General features: G+C 38.4%; 1 protein-coding gene across 2 annotated transcripts in view; it reads right to left on the bottom strand.

The window, feature by feature from the left end:
• Nucleotides 1-14,794, bottom strand: part of rap1gapb (RAP1 GTPase activating protein b) — a 53,185-nt gene extending 38,391 nt beyond the window's left edge. For both annotated transcript variants that reach the window (XM_055160095.1, XM_055160096.1), the window contains exon 1: nucleotides 14,764-14,794. The gene's annotated coding sequence lies outside the window, so the exon portion shown is untranslated. The remainder of the gene's footprint in view (nucleotides 1-14,763) is intronic.
• Between the last annotated feature and the right edge of the window lie 558 nt (nucleotides 14,795-15,352).

The following is a 15,352-nucleotide window of genomic DNA, read 5'->3' as shown; positions in this document are numbered from 1 at the left end:
ACCAGTAAATTTACATAAAATTAAGATAAAACTTCACAACAGCAATCATGAGCTAATAGTGAAAATATTCAGTGTTTATAATTGCTGTATGAAAGAGAAAGACAGCATATAACCATGGCAACGCTGCTTTCATAACCATTAATGTTTTTTTTTCTTCTTTACTGCAAAATATATGTACGTTTATGTAAGGACTCTAGACAATATTAAGCAGAAAAGAGCCCATAAGGTAAAAGACACAGTAGTGAGGAGGAGGTGAGGGGCAGCAGGTGGGGCGGGCACACAGGCAGGAGACACTAAAGCCCCATGACAGTAAATATCATGACAGTCCATGGCACAGCTCACCCTGACCACTGGCAGACTGCTCTCACACATGAGTCAGGCCCAGTTGGATCAAATGTTGTACGGAATCTGTTTCAGAAAATAACACCACATCCACATATTTGCATTTGTTCATGTTTTGAGATTTACAGTACAAGTACTTCTAATTCTTCAATGAGTCACAACTGATGCTCACAAACTAGGCCTCGTGTTAAAATGTATGATCTTATTTGAGATCTGATTTGGGATAATACTGACATTACTGTGAGATTGTTGTTCAGCCCTTTATTGTTTCATGCAGGTCTATGATCAAACGTAGGCACTTTTCTCCACCTCTCCTCCTATCGTATGTGAATTCTCTGAAGACGCAAATGGTTAAAGGTCCTATTATGCAAAACTGACTCTTGTGATCATCAAAAACATACCTGGAGTTGTGTTTTGTTTGAGTAACCCTGTTTTATTAGTCTGCCTAGTTCTCCAAAGCTCAAAATGCTGTGTTCTGCCTTGTGATGTCAAGAAGCAGTTTCTTTGACCCTTTTGTTTGGTAGAGATTGGATTTGGATTCCAGGGGCTGAAATGATCAAAATGATTCTAATGAATGTGTATGGCATTTTAAAAACACAGTGAAGAATTGTGTGTGTAGAATTTGTGTGAATGAAACAAAACAGAAAATAAGCGCCCTTTAATACAAGGCATTAAGATTATAAATAAATATATTTTAATCTACAATCCCAGCTACAAATACTCAAAAGCCACACATTACTATACAAGATAAAACTGAAAAAATACATTTATGTTGTAGAGCAAATAAATTATAGTTACTGTCACAGGGCGAGCAAAAATAAAATAAGTAAGTCTGTCAAACAGCCCATTTCCAAAACTGATAAACAAACCCTTTTCACCCGGTTTCCTTTGAAAGATGAGATTTTTCAGGCACTATATTTCTCATCCAGGCCAAAAGGATGCAAGCTGTTGCCCCCACATGGGTTATGGGCTCAGATAGGAGGTCCAGTCCAGGAAGGGCTGGACTGCATCGGAAAATACAAATGAGGTAGAACAGCAACCACTGCAAAGTCTCTAGAACAGACGCAGTGGTTGGCAATATACTGTCAATGGAAGAGGGGTCAAGGTGAGCTCTACAAACCTGCTTATTATATATGGGTTCAAACAAAGAATACTCATACTATGGAGGCTCTTCTACCTATATCCTCAACACTTTGACAATGATGGAACACAACCAAGAACACAACCAATTGTTTTCTCAGTTTTATAGCCTACATCTCATCTGCAAATATGGACTAACATAAGAATATATATACAAATACATACAAAGCATTAATCTTTTATGTACTAGGTTCATTAAAAGTAGCTCCTGCAACCTTGGGCTGCATGGTGTCATCTACAAGGCAAATACTTTATGACTACTAAGAGATGCAACAACTCTGTAGTATAGGGCTGTAGATCTTTAGTAATTTAGTCAATTAATTAGTCGATGATGTCTTAGTTGAACAAAAATGTAAGTCAACTAATTATCTTTTCTGGGATTATAAGAATTGTGAGTTTATTTAGCATTTTTAAATGTAGGCAAATGACCTAGTTTACTACAGCTTTTCTAAAGGGTGATTTTTATATGTGAAATCATGTGTGCTTGTGGGTTTTGGATCATATTTGATCTGATACTTCATAATTTGCCTTGCAGTTTTTAGTTGACTACTCAATTCAGAAGGTTTTTCTTTAGTTGACTGCAGCCCTACTGCAGTATTTAACTATGAAGCATGCAGAATTTCTCTCATTTTCACTTCAGTGCTTGTTAATGTTCACTCAGATTTGCTTGTCCCTGGAAGGAAGGAGGGAGAACAGATGAAAAAGACATTAAAGAAGTCATATAACATTTAGCTTGTTCCCATACTCTGCCTTTGTTTCCTAGGGCCACATCAACATTAGTACAACCAGTGAAAGGACCTTGTCTGGAGTACATAACAATTGACTAAATATAATATCTGCCCAGGGCTAAATCATGGACAAATAAAACCACTGCGTGTCATCTCCACTGGAACCGCTGGACACAATCACACGATGTCAGGAATCATCTGCCTCAGTGCCACTATGCCGGGTAAGCCTATTAATTGTCTATTAATGGAAACACAACAGTGTCCATTAAAGTTCACCAAATGGATGCTAGCAGACCTGTAGGCATCCGGCACTACCTCTGACATTTGTAGTATTTGGTGAGAACAGAAGATTACAGGTCATGTAGAAAATGTAATAACTGGATGATGAAAATGTTATGTTATTTTCAGGCAAGACATAATGGCCACCTATGTTTCAATGGCTGACTACTTGTAATCATAATAATAATAGTGCTGTGTATTTATATATGATGCCTTTGAAGATATAGCCAGCCAATTTACACCATTGGTCCTTCAAACTGCCACCAATCACACAGAACACAATTCACACATAATCAAAATGGGAAAGCTCTCTTGCCCAAAGATACAATAATACGTATTGCTCATAGTCACACTGCATACACCTTCACTAAAATCATTTGGATAACTTCAGGCCTTGAACTGCCAATCTCTACTGAACAAAAGGTAAAAGGGAGCTGTTAAATTGAAAACTACCACTTCATGACATCACAAGGTGGAACGGAGCATTTTGAGCTTTGGATACGTAGGCATCCTAATAACACAGGATAAATTCAAGGTGTGTGAATGAAACAAAACACAACTCCAAGTATGCTTTTGAGGAGGTAACAACATTATAACATGGCTTAAAGCTCACGGAAGTCAGTTTAGCAAAATATAGGGGGGATAATCAGACTATGTCCCTTTGCACTCTACTGCGCATGTCTCCAGCAGAAAGAGCAGATGTTCTGTCTCCTCATACTGACTGTATGATGTCAGTGTCCTGTAGGATTTCAGCAGATTTTAGGTTCACTTGTGAGCTGTGTTGCAACTTCTTGTTAACCATGCAGCAGTGGTGCTTTCTGCTTTCTACTCAGGTTGAGCGCACATCCTCTGTGTTGATAAACAAATAATCCATCTATAGGACTAAAATAAACCAATGATCACACTAACAGGTTTACATTCCAGTTTTTCTTAGCGTGAGGACCTTAGTGCCGTCGTGCTCTTGCTTGAGGCAGTTAGTATTATTAGCACCTTGGTCATGTAAATGTATCCCACTTAGACCAACATGAGCTGATGACATAGCCTGTGGTTATCTTGGCACATTTTAGCTTGATAATTGTTGACACTATAATCACAGCTGCATGAGGGGAGCGTGTGTTTCTGTTTTTCACTACAGGAGCAGATCCCAGAGCTCGAATTGCTGGATTACATTTGTGTTTAAATTCTACTGAAGTCTTCTCAAATAGAAGTGGAAAATATATATAAAAAAATATAATATTGCAATGTTGTTTTGGATATGCAAAATGGTAAATGGCCAAATTTTTATATAGCATTTTTCCACCTTCAAAGCACTCAAAGCATCAAGGAGCCACTCACCCATTCACGCACACATTCATACACCAGTGTGCACAGACATTAGGGGCAAGCGGGGTTAAGCATCTTGTCCAAAGGCACAACTGCATCATTCATCTGTGGCGCTAGAATCGCACCACCAGCCTGTGGACAAACGCTCTATCAGCTGAGCTACTGTTGATATTTAAACTTATTAAAATGAAAGATACAGAAACATGTTGTGTAATAAGGATATAAAGTGACATTTCTGCACTTTTGTGGTTGATTTTACGGTCCATTCATGCTTTGTTCTTGACTTGTGCTAGTCTCATTTACAGGCACATTTGAGCACATTGCTATTGTAAGAATATTGTTATCGAGATACTGCAAAACTCAAACAACCAAATCTCTACCACAAAGTCTAGTCTTGCTTAGTTTGCTTTCGGTATGTTGGCTAGACGTGTCATTAGTCGAACCCGACTGTCCAACAGACTGAGACAGAGACACATAAAGCCCCTAAGCCATGCAGGTCCACTTAGTAGACAGCAGCTAATTCAATCAGGTACAGTGGCTAATGTACAATGAAAGCAAAGAAATTCACTCAAGATGCCAGTCAGAGGCTTCCTGCGTGCACACATGGCCACAGCAAAGGAAAGTTAGGGACTAGGCACTGGATATAAAATACATACAGCAGTTCTATCACTTCAAGCTCAATTCATCACAAAGTTGTCTGCCTTACCTCACAGTCTCTTGCAGCTCCTTTCAGTCCAGCTCCACACTGTTTCTGATTCAGTCTAGAGTTGCTACACACTGCCTCCTCTCAGCTGATGCTCTGAGTAGCCCTCCCTCTCTCCGCTCATCCCTCTCTCCTGCTCAAATGTGTTCTGAAGGAGAGCACCAAACAGTCTTCTTCCTCTGTGCTTGTTTCACGCCGTCTCCCCTTTGTTCCCATCTCCACCTCCCTCCTCTGTCCATCCGTCCATCCGTCTGTGGGTGTTGCTCTCACTCACTCCCTCACTCACTCACTCTGTTAATAACACATTCTGATCATTCAAAAAGACTCAATGCAACAACTAAATGCGCTTGAGAGCAGGGTGCAAAAAATGAGCAGCATTATTGTGTTTTGTTCTGTTATCTGATCAGTGCAACAGCTTTTTCGAATGCTGCAAACACTCTTGAGAATAATTATTGTAACAAGGCCATTGTCCAGATGACACATTAGTGAAGGCAGTTAGCTAAAAAGCTTCAAAGTACTTGGCACATTTAACACATTTATACAGAACAATTGAAATGTCTAGGGGAGTCCAGTTTTCTGATTTCCGATTGAAGAGGAATAGCTCAGAATAGAAGAAAGAATAATAAGTACTGAATAGTGGAGGACAACCTGTTGAGCTGGAACAATCAATTGGTTTGTGCTTTGAAGGTTTGGGATTAGGCTTCTAGTTCATTAATGCCATCTTGTGGATGTGAGAAGTAACTACTGTAAACAACTTTGCAAACACAATAGAAATAACACAATAGAACTGAAAGGTCATATATTCCAAAATTGATTCTTGTGAGCTTTTAGCCATGTTAAAATGTTGTTACCTCCTTAAAAACAGACCTAGAATTGTGTTTTGTTTCATTCACTCATGTTTGAATAGTCTGTCTACATCTCCAAAGTACTCTGTTCCACCTTGTGATGTCATGTAGTAGTTTTCATGTTAACAGCTAACTTTTATCTTTTGTTCAGTAGAGATTTGCAATTCCACATGTGTAAATGAAACAAAACACTACTCCAGGTATTCAAAAATAGCAGAGACAGGGTGCTGCTGGTATCCATGTGACTAAGGTGCTCGTGAAGAAGGGTGCAGTTCAATGAGGAAAATCTATCAGGCACTCCCTTAGTTACAACAAGAGCTTTGATTCCTACTACAACTTCTACTCCAGGTATGTTTTTGAAGAGGAAACAACATACATAATTCAGAAAACAGCATAATATGGGCTCTTGAAGTTCTTCAATATTGAAAAAAATGCATCCACAAACCCCATTACGGTCTTGTCAGCACAGAAAAGACCAGAAAGCAGTGTAGCGCCTCCAGGAGAAACACATTGAGTTCAACTTGCTTTATTTATTTGTTTACCACTGATGTAACCTCAGGTGTTGCCTCAGAGCAAATACTGCAACTCCATAGTATACTATATGTACTATTAGAGCAAAAATACAGCCCTTCTTTGTAGGCCACATCAATAAGTAAAATACAGCACAAAAAAGAAAAAGCTACCAACACTTGCATTTATTATTGACTGTTTCCTAAATTTGCTCATTGCACAATCCAGTTAATCTTTCTTTTGAACCTCACAACCATTGACGTTATTACTGGAACCAGTATTCAAACGTATGTATATTCTTGGACATAAGCACACTGTACCCCTAGGCCAAATCACAGCTCATATCTCTGGAGATGTGAGCACATGCACAGTAATAACTTTTTTTTTTTGTGTGTCAAAGTGTTTTGAGCAATAAAAACACCTAAAAGAATCAATGAAAGGTTGACAAGTTCATTGCCAGATTGTGCATAATTCCAGGTAATAAGCAATAAGGTGGCGGACCGTCCATCAGACAAGTCACATAATGCATCTTTAAGCTTCACAAGTAACTAAATACTATTGTACTAAAATCTAGTGTTTTAGCAAATTACCTTTTTGTTGTCTTCATTTTATGATCTCTGTGCAGCACTTTGGAAACTGCTTTGTTTGTAAAAATGTGCTATAGAAATAAAGTGGATTTGAAAGTTCTGAGTGCATGTGTGTGGCGTGTGCATGTGCATGTGTGTGTGTGTGTGGCATGTGTGTGTGTGTGTGTGTGTGTGTGTACGTGCATATAAATGGTATATTTCTTTACCAAATGTGTTCCACCTTGAGTAGGAGTGTGTCTGAGAAGCTTTTGCGATGGCGCCCTGGGCCCATGACTGCTCCCGCTGGGTCCTTCCTCTGAGGCATTACTTCACACAGACTTGGCTGCTGCTCCACACGGTTCGCTCTGCCGACAGCGCGCTAATGGTAGCACTGTGAATCAATACGCTCTAGTGAAACCAAACTGAGATGGGATATGAGTCCAGACTGTAGCAGAGTCCTACACACCCTGATGTGAATATAAAGTTACAATATGCCCAGAGCTATAACACAATATACTACAAAAGAACAAATCCAAACACACCCACTTTTTGGAGTCTGTTACACTAAATTGGTTTTGTCCCAGGCAAATTTTGGCCAATCAAAACGGACTATACAACCCCTTGAGGAAATCCTGAATCAAGACAATATTGAACTGACAGAGAAGGCAGACAGCAGCATGTAGGTTAAGTCGAATCAACATGGCTGCTCTAGTGTGGGGTAATCTGACAATGAGGAGGAGCAGGAGATGAAAGGGGATCTTTGCCAATACGAGCCGGAACAAACGGGAGTCAAACCAGGTCGTAAGGAGGTTGACTAAACAAATTATAAGTCTAGGTCCATGGGAATACTGTGTTGTCAAGCTAATCAGATGGTGTGTAATTACAAGAGCAGTTGTATATGGGTCATGTTGAGATTCTTTGCTTTTCATTAGCAGCACCCCCTGTGGACACTGTGGTGCTGTGCCCTAGACTGTCAGCAGTTTTCAAAAGGTGACAAACTAAATTTAACATTTGGCATGACAACAAGAAAGTCTCTCAGATATAAACAGGAGTCTAATGGGAGAAGCAGTGGCTCAGTAATGAGTGTATTCACCCAGTAATCCAAAGGTCTCAGCTATGACATGCTGTCACTGACTTCTCTGTACTTCTGCTATCACACCTTAGCTGAAACAAGTTAATTAATTAATTGCAGCTAACAGATTTTTGAAATTATCGTCAATTATTTTAGTAATCAAAACATTATTTGGACAATAGAAACTACAAAACATGCCATGTGTTGAGACAAGAGGATTTAAGACTGAGCAGTAATTACAACACAACATGCCACAAGAAAATGTGTCATTTTTTTGTCTATAAATATATACTCCATAACTTTAGCTTTATCTGTGTCAAATATAGTAAAAAAATGTCATATTCAAAGGCCTTTAGAGATCTCAGAAGTCATTTATTACAGAAATTTGACTGTGAGCTTTAAGCCATGTTAGAATGTTGTTACCTCCTCAAAAACACAACTTAGTTATGTTTTGTTTCATTCACACATTGGTCTACGTCTCCAAAGCTCATAATGCTCTGTTCCATCTTGTGATGTTGTGAAGTGGTAGATTTCAAGTTAACAGCTACCTTTTAACTTTTGATGAGTAGAAATTGGCAATTCCAGGGTAAAATTATCCAAATGATCCTAGTGAAGGTGTAAGGAGTTTCAAAAACCTCTTGTATTACCACATGACATCACAAGGTGAAACAGAGTGTCTTCAGTTTGAGAAAAACTCATCCTAAACATGTGTAAATGAAACAAAACACAACTCCAGGTATGTTTTTGATGAGGAAACAACATTATAATATAGATCAGCCTTTAAGAACAAATCAAATAATTGCAAGAATAATCAGTACACTAATTGATTTGCAAAACCAATAGTTGTAGCCCTAAATATAATAAAAAAAACAACTATTTATTTATTTATTTATTTATTGAACATTACTACAAAATCCCTTCTGAGGGTTTGGTACCAAGGCAAGGCAAGGCAAGTTTATTTGTATAGCACAATTCGTACACAAAGTAATTCAAAGTGCTTTACAGAATAAGAAATACATTAAAATCATAATAAAAACAAATCAGAACATAAATAATCATGAAGATTAAAATTAAAAAAGAGAGACATAAATTGGAGAGAAGAGTGTGGAATGAAAACCTTTCAGTTATTTGCACAGTCAAACAGAAATGTTTTGAGTCTGGATTTAAACAGCGTCACAGAAGAGTCTGTCTCACATGTTCAGGAAGACTGTTCCAGGTTTTAGCTGCATGAACCTGAAACGCTGACTCCCCTTGTTTAGTCGTGACTCTGGGCACCAGCAGGAGGCCGGTCCCTGAGCTCCTCAGAGTGCGAGATGGTTCATATGACACTAACATGTCACAGATGTACTTTGGTGCTCGGCCATGTAGAGACTTGTACACAAGTAGAGCTGCTTTAAAGTCTATTCTCTGAGGCACAGGAGCCAGTGCAGAGACCTGAGCACAGGACTTATGTGCTCGTACTTCCTAGTTCGAGTAAGGACCCGAGCTGCAGCATTCTGGATGTTCTGCAGCTGTCTCACAGCTCGTTTGGAGAGACCAGTGAGCAGACCATTACAGTATCTAACCTACTGGAGACAAATGCATGGATAAGTTTCTCCAAGTCTACTTTAGACAGTAAACCTTTGATTTTTGCTATGTTTTTTAGATGGTAAAAGGCTGCAGATGTTATTGATTTGATGTGGCTGTTAAAGTTCATGTCTGAGTCCATTATTACCCCTAGATTTCTTGCCTGATTTGAAGGTTTTAGAGAGAGAGACTGGAGGTGACTGCTGACACTGTCCCTTTGTTTCTGTGGACCAAAGACTATGACTTCAGTCTTGTCAGAGTTTAGCTGGAGAAAGTTGTTTTGCATCCACACACTGATCTGTTGGATGCAGTGACAAAGTGAGTCCACTGGTCCATAGTCTCCTGCTGCCAGAGAGACGTAGATCTGAGTGTCATCTGCATAATTGTGGTAGGACACATTATTGCTGCTTATTAACTGGCCTAATGGCAGCATGTAGAGATTGAACAACAGGGGGCCCAGGACTGACCCCTGAGGCACCCCACAGGTCAGGGCCACGTGATCTGAGACACAGTTTCCAATTTCAACAAAATACTTCCTGTCTTCTAGATAGGACTTGAACCAGTTTAGTACAGTACTAGAGATGCCCACCCAGTCCTCTAGTCTCTGTAAGAGGATCCCATGATCGACAGTGTCAAAAGCAGCACTCAGATCTAACAGGATCAAGACTGAGATTTTGCCTGCATCAGTGTTCAGGCGGATGTCATTTGTCACCAAATAGATGAATGATAAGTGATTGTTTGGCTTTTTCAAGAATATCTATGCTGTAAATCTTTCCATGGTAAAAAAAAAAAAAAATGCATAGGCTATATAACTTCATGCCTTCATGCCTGCAGCAGAGATTGCACTGGGCCTAATAATAAGGTTAAACTGCTCAGAATAGCAAAGATGTGGTACTGAGCCAGAGGGTGCCTGGACTTACCCCAGAGTATAGCCCCCTGACAGAAAAGCAAACTACTACCATATCCCCAGTGATGGGAAGAATACTTTCAAAATGTATTTAGTTACAAAATACTGAACGCCTGCATTAAAATGTATTTTGTAACGTATTCCATTACATACATTATACATACATTATAAAGAAAAAATGCAATATAGGATTAAAAAGTGCTTGATGTTTATTTGAGTTTGTTATGCATGTATTTATCACTGATTAGAGAAAGAAAAATTACACCTGCACTCACCACAACAGCAGTGTTTTCTGTTTTTCTCTCTAATACTGAGCAATTGTTTGAGCATGTATTCCTCTGATTTTAGAAAAGGCACTGTATTCTGAATGCCACCAAATGAAAAAATGAACTGTACCAGAATAGTTACTCAAAATTAGTATGTATGTGTTCAGTTACTTATTTAGTTACCTACACTACTTATCCCAACATATTTGTTAGTGTTCCAAAAATATGTGAGCACCTGTAGTTCCCCCGATGCTGTGTGGCCTTCTGCACTGACTTTGGCACAAGCACCCTCGTAACAGATGGGCCAGGAGCGAGAGTTTAATCACTAAAGACAAACGTGATAAGTTTGATCAACCTTCCTTCCCCGATGCACAGTGTGGTGTCTATATACTTTCTCCTAAATATACAGTGCATTTGTATTCATCTACTCACCCTGTGCAGAAAACTAGACCAGATTGGATCACTTCAAAGTCTCTAATCACAGCCTGAGGGAAGGCTTCAGGTCAGATACCTGTCCTGCATGTTAACATCTAAAAGAAACAAAGCATTTGCCAAGGCCAGCATGAATACTGCCTCACAGCTGAATGAACTGCGACATAACCATCTACTTCACCCGATCATGTACCAGTACTGTAAAGTGCTACAAGCTGATGTTAAATGTCAATTCATGTCAGCACTCACTTCCACCTATCATGCATGTCTTTGTTAATGTACTCAGAGAGGGCAGCTGCTTTTCATGCACTGGCAAGTCAGATAAAAGCTCTATGAAGATGTAATGGAGCTATTAACACTCTTCATCCTTATATTCTTTATTCTTTATTTGGATGTCCTTCAGCTTCCACAAATAGTATTTTCACTATTTTACAATGACTACTTCCTTCTATGCCATTCTTACACCAGTTCCAATGTCACTCACCACCAACACAAAAGCATGTATCTTGAATTTTCAACAAAAACTGTGACTCACTGCTGTCTTCAGAAAAGTCAAGGTAATACAACACGCTGCACTGGCATCACCAGTTCCATTTTCATAACTAATTTTAAGCAATATGAAAGTAATAGTGCGCATCATTAATTACTCTTTTGTGTTCAATGGAGGAAAACTCCTAAACTGAGAAGTAATAGAGCTTGAACATGCATATTTAAGCTCCCAATGGCACTAAAATGGATACAGGGCATTACCTCCTCAATAAGGCTGAAATATCTAATTAATTAGCCACATACGTCTATACTTAGTATAGGCCTAATGAAGTGCATCAGGAAAAGTGCACAGTGGGCACTTGTGTCCGTGTGTGTTATTGGCCTTTTAATCATCTATTGGAGTGGGCAGACAGGCAGCATTACTGACCACAGACCCTGGACCACAGAGAAATGCAATCATAAAGAGCCATGCATATATGGATATGCATATTTTTCTACTGGAATTGTGGTGGTTTACAAAAAATGTGCTTAGTTAGTTTTTATAGTAAAGGAGGAAAGGGCTTTATTGTGATGACTGCAGCCAAAAAATAAAAAACAAAGCACTATGGATAATAATTGCTGACCACTGAATAAACCAAAGGAAGATGCAACCTCCTCCAATTATATTCTTTTTTGGTACATTAACACATTTTATTTGTATATCCTAAACTTAAATTCTGTCTTGTGCACCCTTTTCACAGCCCACATATAAACAGTTGACTGCCTTAATTAATTATTTTCATCAAAATGTTGTACCCTACAACACTGAGCTGTAGAAGATTCTTTTATTCTACCACCATGCGATACAACTGTCCACTGTGTTGCTTGTTAGCTCTCTTCTCACACCACTGGCACATTAGAACACTGAAGAGCCATTATCAGTTATTCTAAAGAAAGGGATCATCATTAGGAGCCTCTTCAGCTCACTTTTCTCACCACTTGACAGAAGACCACGTTATTTCCACTTAGACTCCTGCATCACTCAGACAGTCGTCCAAGAACCGGCTGTAACTCAGAGCAACAACTGTAAACTAATGTGCCACAACCAAGAAGGATCCTGGAGGGCCAGCTTTAACCACACACTTTTATTCAAATTCATAGTAAAATCCCTGCAGAGGTCTGAGACAAACTGCAGACCCACTTCATTAGACTGTAATTTCTAAATGTTCCTTCCCTAATCGGCACTCATTTATGCTGGTTAGAGATGTTTCAATAGCTTCAGTAGAAATGCTATATTTGTTCACGGTTCTCACTACGGTGCAGCAGTCAGCGTACCACTGATAGCGATAAGCAGCGTTATTATCAGGAGCAATCAAGTTAATGAGGCCATAATTGGGAACACAGAGCTGTGAGCAGTTTAGCGCTGTCAAACAAAAAGGCATTCACCCCTTCTAGTCGTGTCTTAAACTTCATAAAATATATATTATGCTTTTTTTCTGGAATTTAGTATTGAACTATAACTTAAATTTAACATTTTGTTGATCTAAACCACCATTGTTTTAAATGTTTATTTGACTTAATCCCCTTTAAGATGAATAATGAATAAACAATGGGAAGTTTGTCTCCTTAAAAACTACTACTACTATTGCTTTCTGAGGAGACAAACAGATTTCTCTCGTTTATGGCATGAAATTGTACCAGGCTGCAGGAAGATACTGGAGTTATGAATGAGACACACAATCTCATTAATCCAAAAATACATCCTCATGACTAATGAGAGAAAGATTCAGCTGTTAATCTGCCAGCACCAAGCACAAAGAAGGAACTGCCAAAACAAAAAAGGCTCTTTATGAAATCAGTGATGTACAGTACATTAGAATAATAATCTTAGAGGCTTTGTTGTGAAATCTTTTGTTGTAATGACGTTTGCAGTGAAGGGGCAGTTGAAAATCGGAAATGAACAGATCTGTTTCTATTATTAAGATGAATTAAATGAATATTACTATTTTAAAGTAAAATGCAAAATACAAATCTCTTTTTCCAAGATCGTAAAGAAATACCAAAAGAATGTGTAATATGTCTCTTGGAGAAGGGGGAAGAGATGAATCAGAAAATGATGCATCTTGTTTCTTTTTTTGGAGATGAAGTCAGATAGGTCAGACAGAAATGATTTGGACAAGAGCTTGCAGGTTAAAGGAGAGCGGGGAGAGAGGAGTATGTAAAAATAGACCTATCAGATTAAATAAAGATGACTTGACATTATTGATGTAAAGTCATTCTTCATTATCCAAGCGTTTAAAATGCAATTTGACATCTTAATAACAATGTATTTAAGCATGGAAAATAAATAAAAGCACCTCCGGTATCAAAAAAGTGGGTGATTTTAATGGAGACAGCTTATACATGCTGGAATCTTCTAATATGCATGCAAAAAAATACTAATAATAAACTCTATAAAATAAATAATATATATATATATTTTTTTTAAATATATGGGTTTAGTGTTTTGGCACGCCACAAATCAGGCCTGCATGTTTTTGATTTTGGCCAACCAACAAAGTTTCCTTTAAGCATATTCTCTAGAATTTTCCTCCTCCTTACTTAGCATAGTGTCTGGCAGCCTTGTAAACAAAAGGACAAAAGGCTGATAAACAGATGAAGAATACAGTCAGCCTTTGGCAAGAAGACTGAATTCAGAAACAGGCTTTTCATCACTCCACAGGATGTCTATGTAATATTCACTTTCTATCGGTTCTCAGCGGACAGGAGCACAAGCTGTCAGGTATAGCATCCACAAAACACCTGGGCGAGTGTGTATAATTCTGCCATTTGCACTGTGCAGTATCTGAGGTGAAAACAGGCATGCTACAAACTGGCAAATGTCTACTCTAATCTTTGTAATGAAGCTAAGAACAATCCATACAAACTCTCTTACATCAGACGTCACAATAGCCAGATAATATTTTCTATTTTAGTCAGAAAAAAAGAGAAATTCATACATCATCATTTCCCTCTATTAAGGATTAAAGATGAAGGAGCATGTCTATCATAACTGAATCTGTCCAGTAAGTTGCTGACTGAACGAGAAGCTGACGGACAAATCAAAGTCTATTTCTGTGACTTCTTCTTTCCAGCTTGCTGAGTCAAACTGGCATGAAAATCACAGTAAGGTATATAAGGAATTCACTGTGCAAAAACACAACTCCTGGGGAAAAGAATGAACTGCAAAGAATAAAATAGAAAAGATACTGACAGTAATCCCTTATGTAATCCCTACAGCAGAAAGGGTTTGTTGAAATATATTAAATACGCTGACTTTTCATTATTCATATGAGATACAAACAGGAGATGAGATGCAACATTTTAATCACTTTTAATTGCACTGCATGAAAAATTGTTCAATTTAGTTTTTGCCCAGAGTATTCTGTAGAACACACTTGTGACTAAACAAGACTACTGTGTGCTGTCTGCATCTAATTATAAAGTATTTTATCTTCACTAAATCCACAAGCAAGAACAGTAAAGAGTTACAAAGATTTCCTCTTCTGTAGTTTGAAAATCAGGTACCCAACTTTAGGACTGCTCAATAAAGAGTGAGGATGAAGGCCAGACTCACCATAAGACTCTGGTCCTAGAGAAGCTCTTGTCCACACTGAAACACAGAGAGAGAAACAATAAATGTCATCATAACCTCAAAATGAAGGGACAGGGTATAAAACTGCAGAGTGACTCATGATTTCGTTCTCCAAATCAGCCCAACAACTGTCATATAAAAAGACACCCAGCGGGATAAGGAATATTCCAGCTTTCATAGTGTCATAGTAAATTTACATGGAACACTTTCTCAGTTGGAAAAAAGAAACAAATTTATGACATTGGCCACAACCTGACAATATAATTATTATGTGCAGAGAGCAGACTCACTCTATTCAGGCAATGAAAAGTGGAGGCTATTGGATTCATTTAAACTAGCTGTCTCTGTCCATTATTAACTGGAAGAAGAAACTAGAAGTCTGTATTTCAGATGAGTTAAATTATGTAGAAATCGATGATATGTTAGCCCAGCCCCTTCATCGACATTCTTAGAAGAGCCAGCAATTAGCCATTATTGATCACTCTAATCCATTGATATGCATTCATTCGACATTCTTTATTTCATATATCGATACTTTGCAGTGACATCATGTTGGGGGTGTTCTACATGT

This window comes from Boleophthalmus pectinirostris, unplaced genomic scaffold (genome assembly GCF_026225935.1).
Source record: "Boleophthalmus pectinirostris isolate CB_2022bp ecotype Guang Dong unplaced genomic scaffold, ASM2622593v1 HiC_scaffold_3, whole genome shotgun sequence".
NCBI lineage: Eukaryota > Metazoa > Chordata > Actinopteri > Gobiiformes > Gobiidae > Boleophthalmus > Boleophthalmus pectinirostris.
Note: the sequence above shows the minus strand (reverse complement) of the source record. Positions and strands in the feature narration are given on the sequence as shown.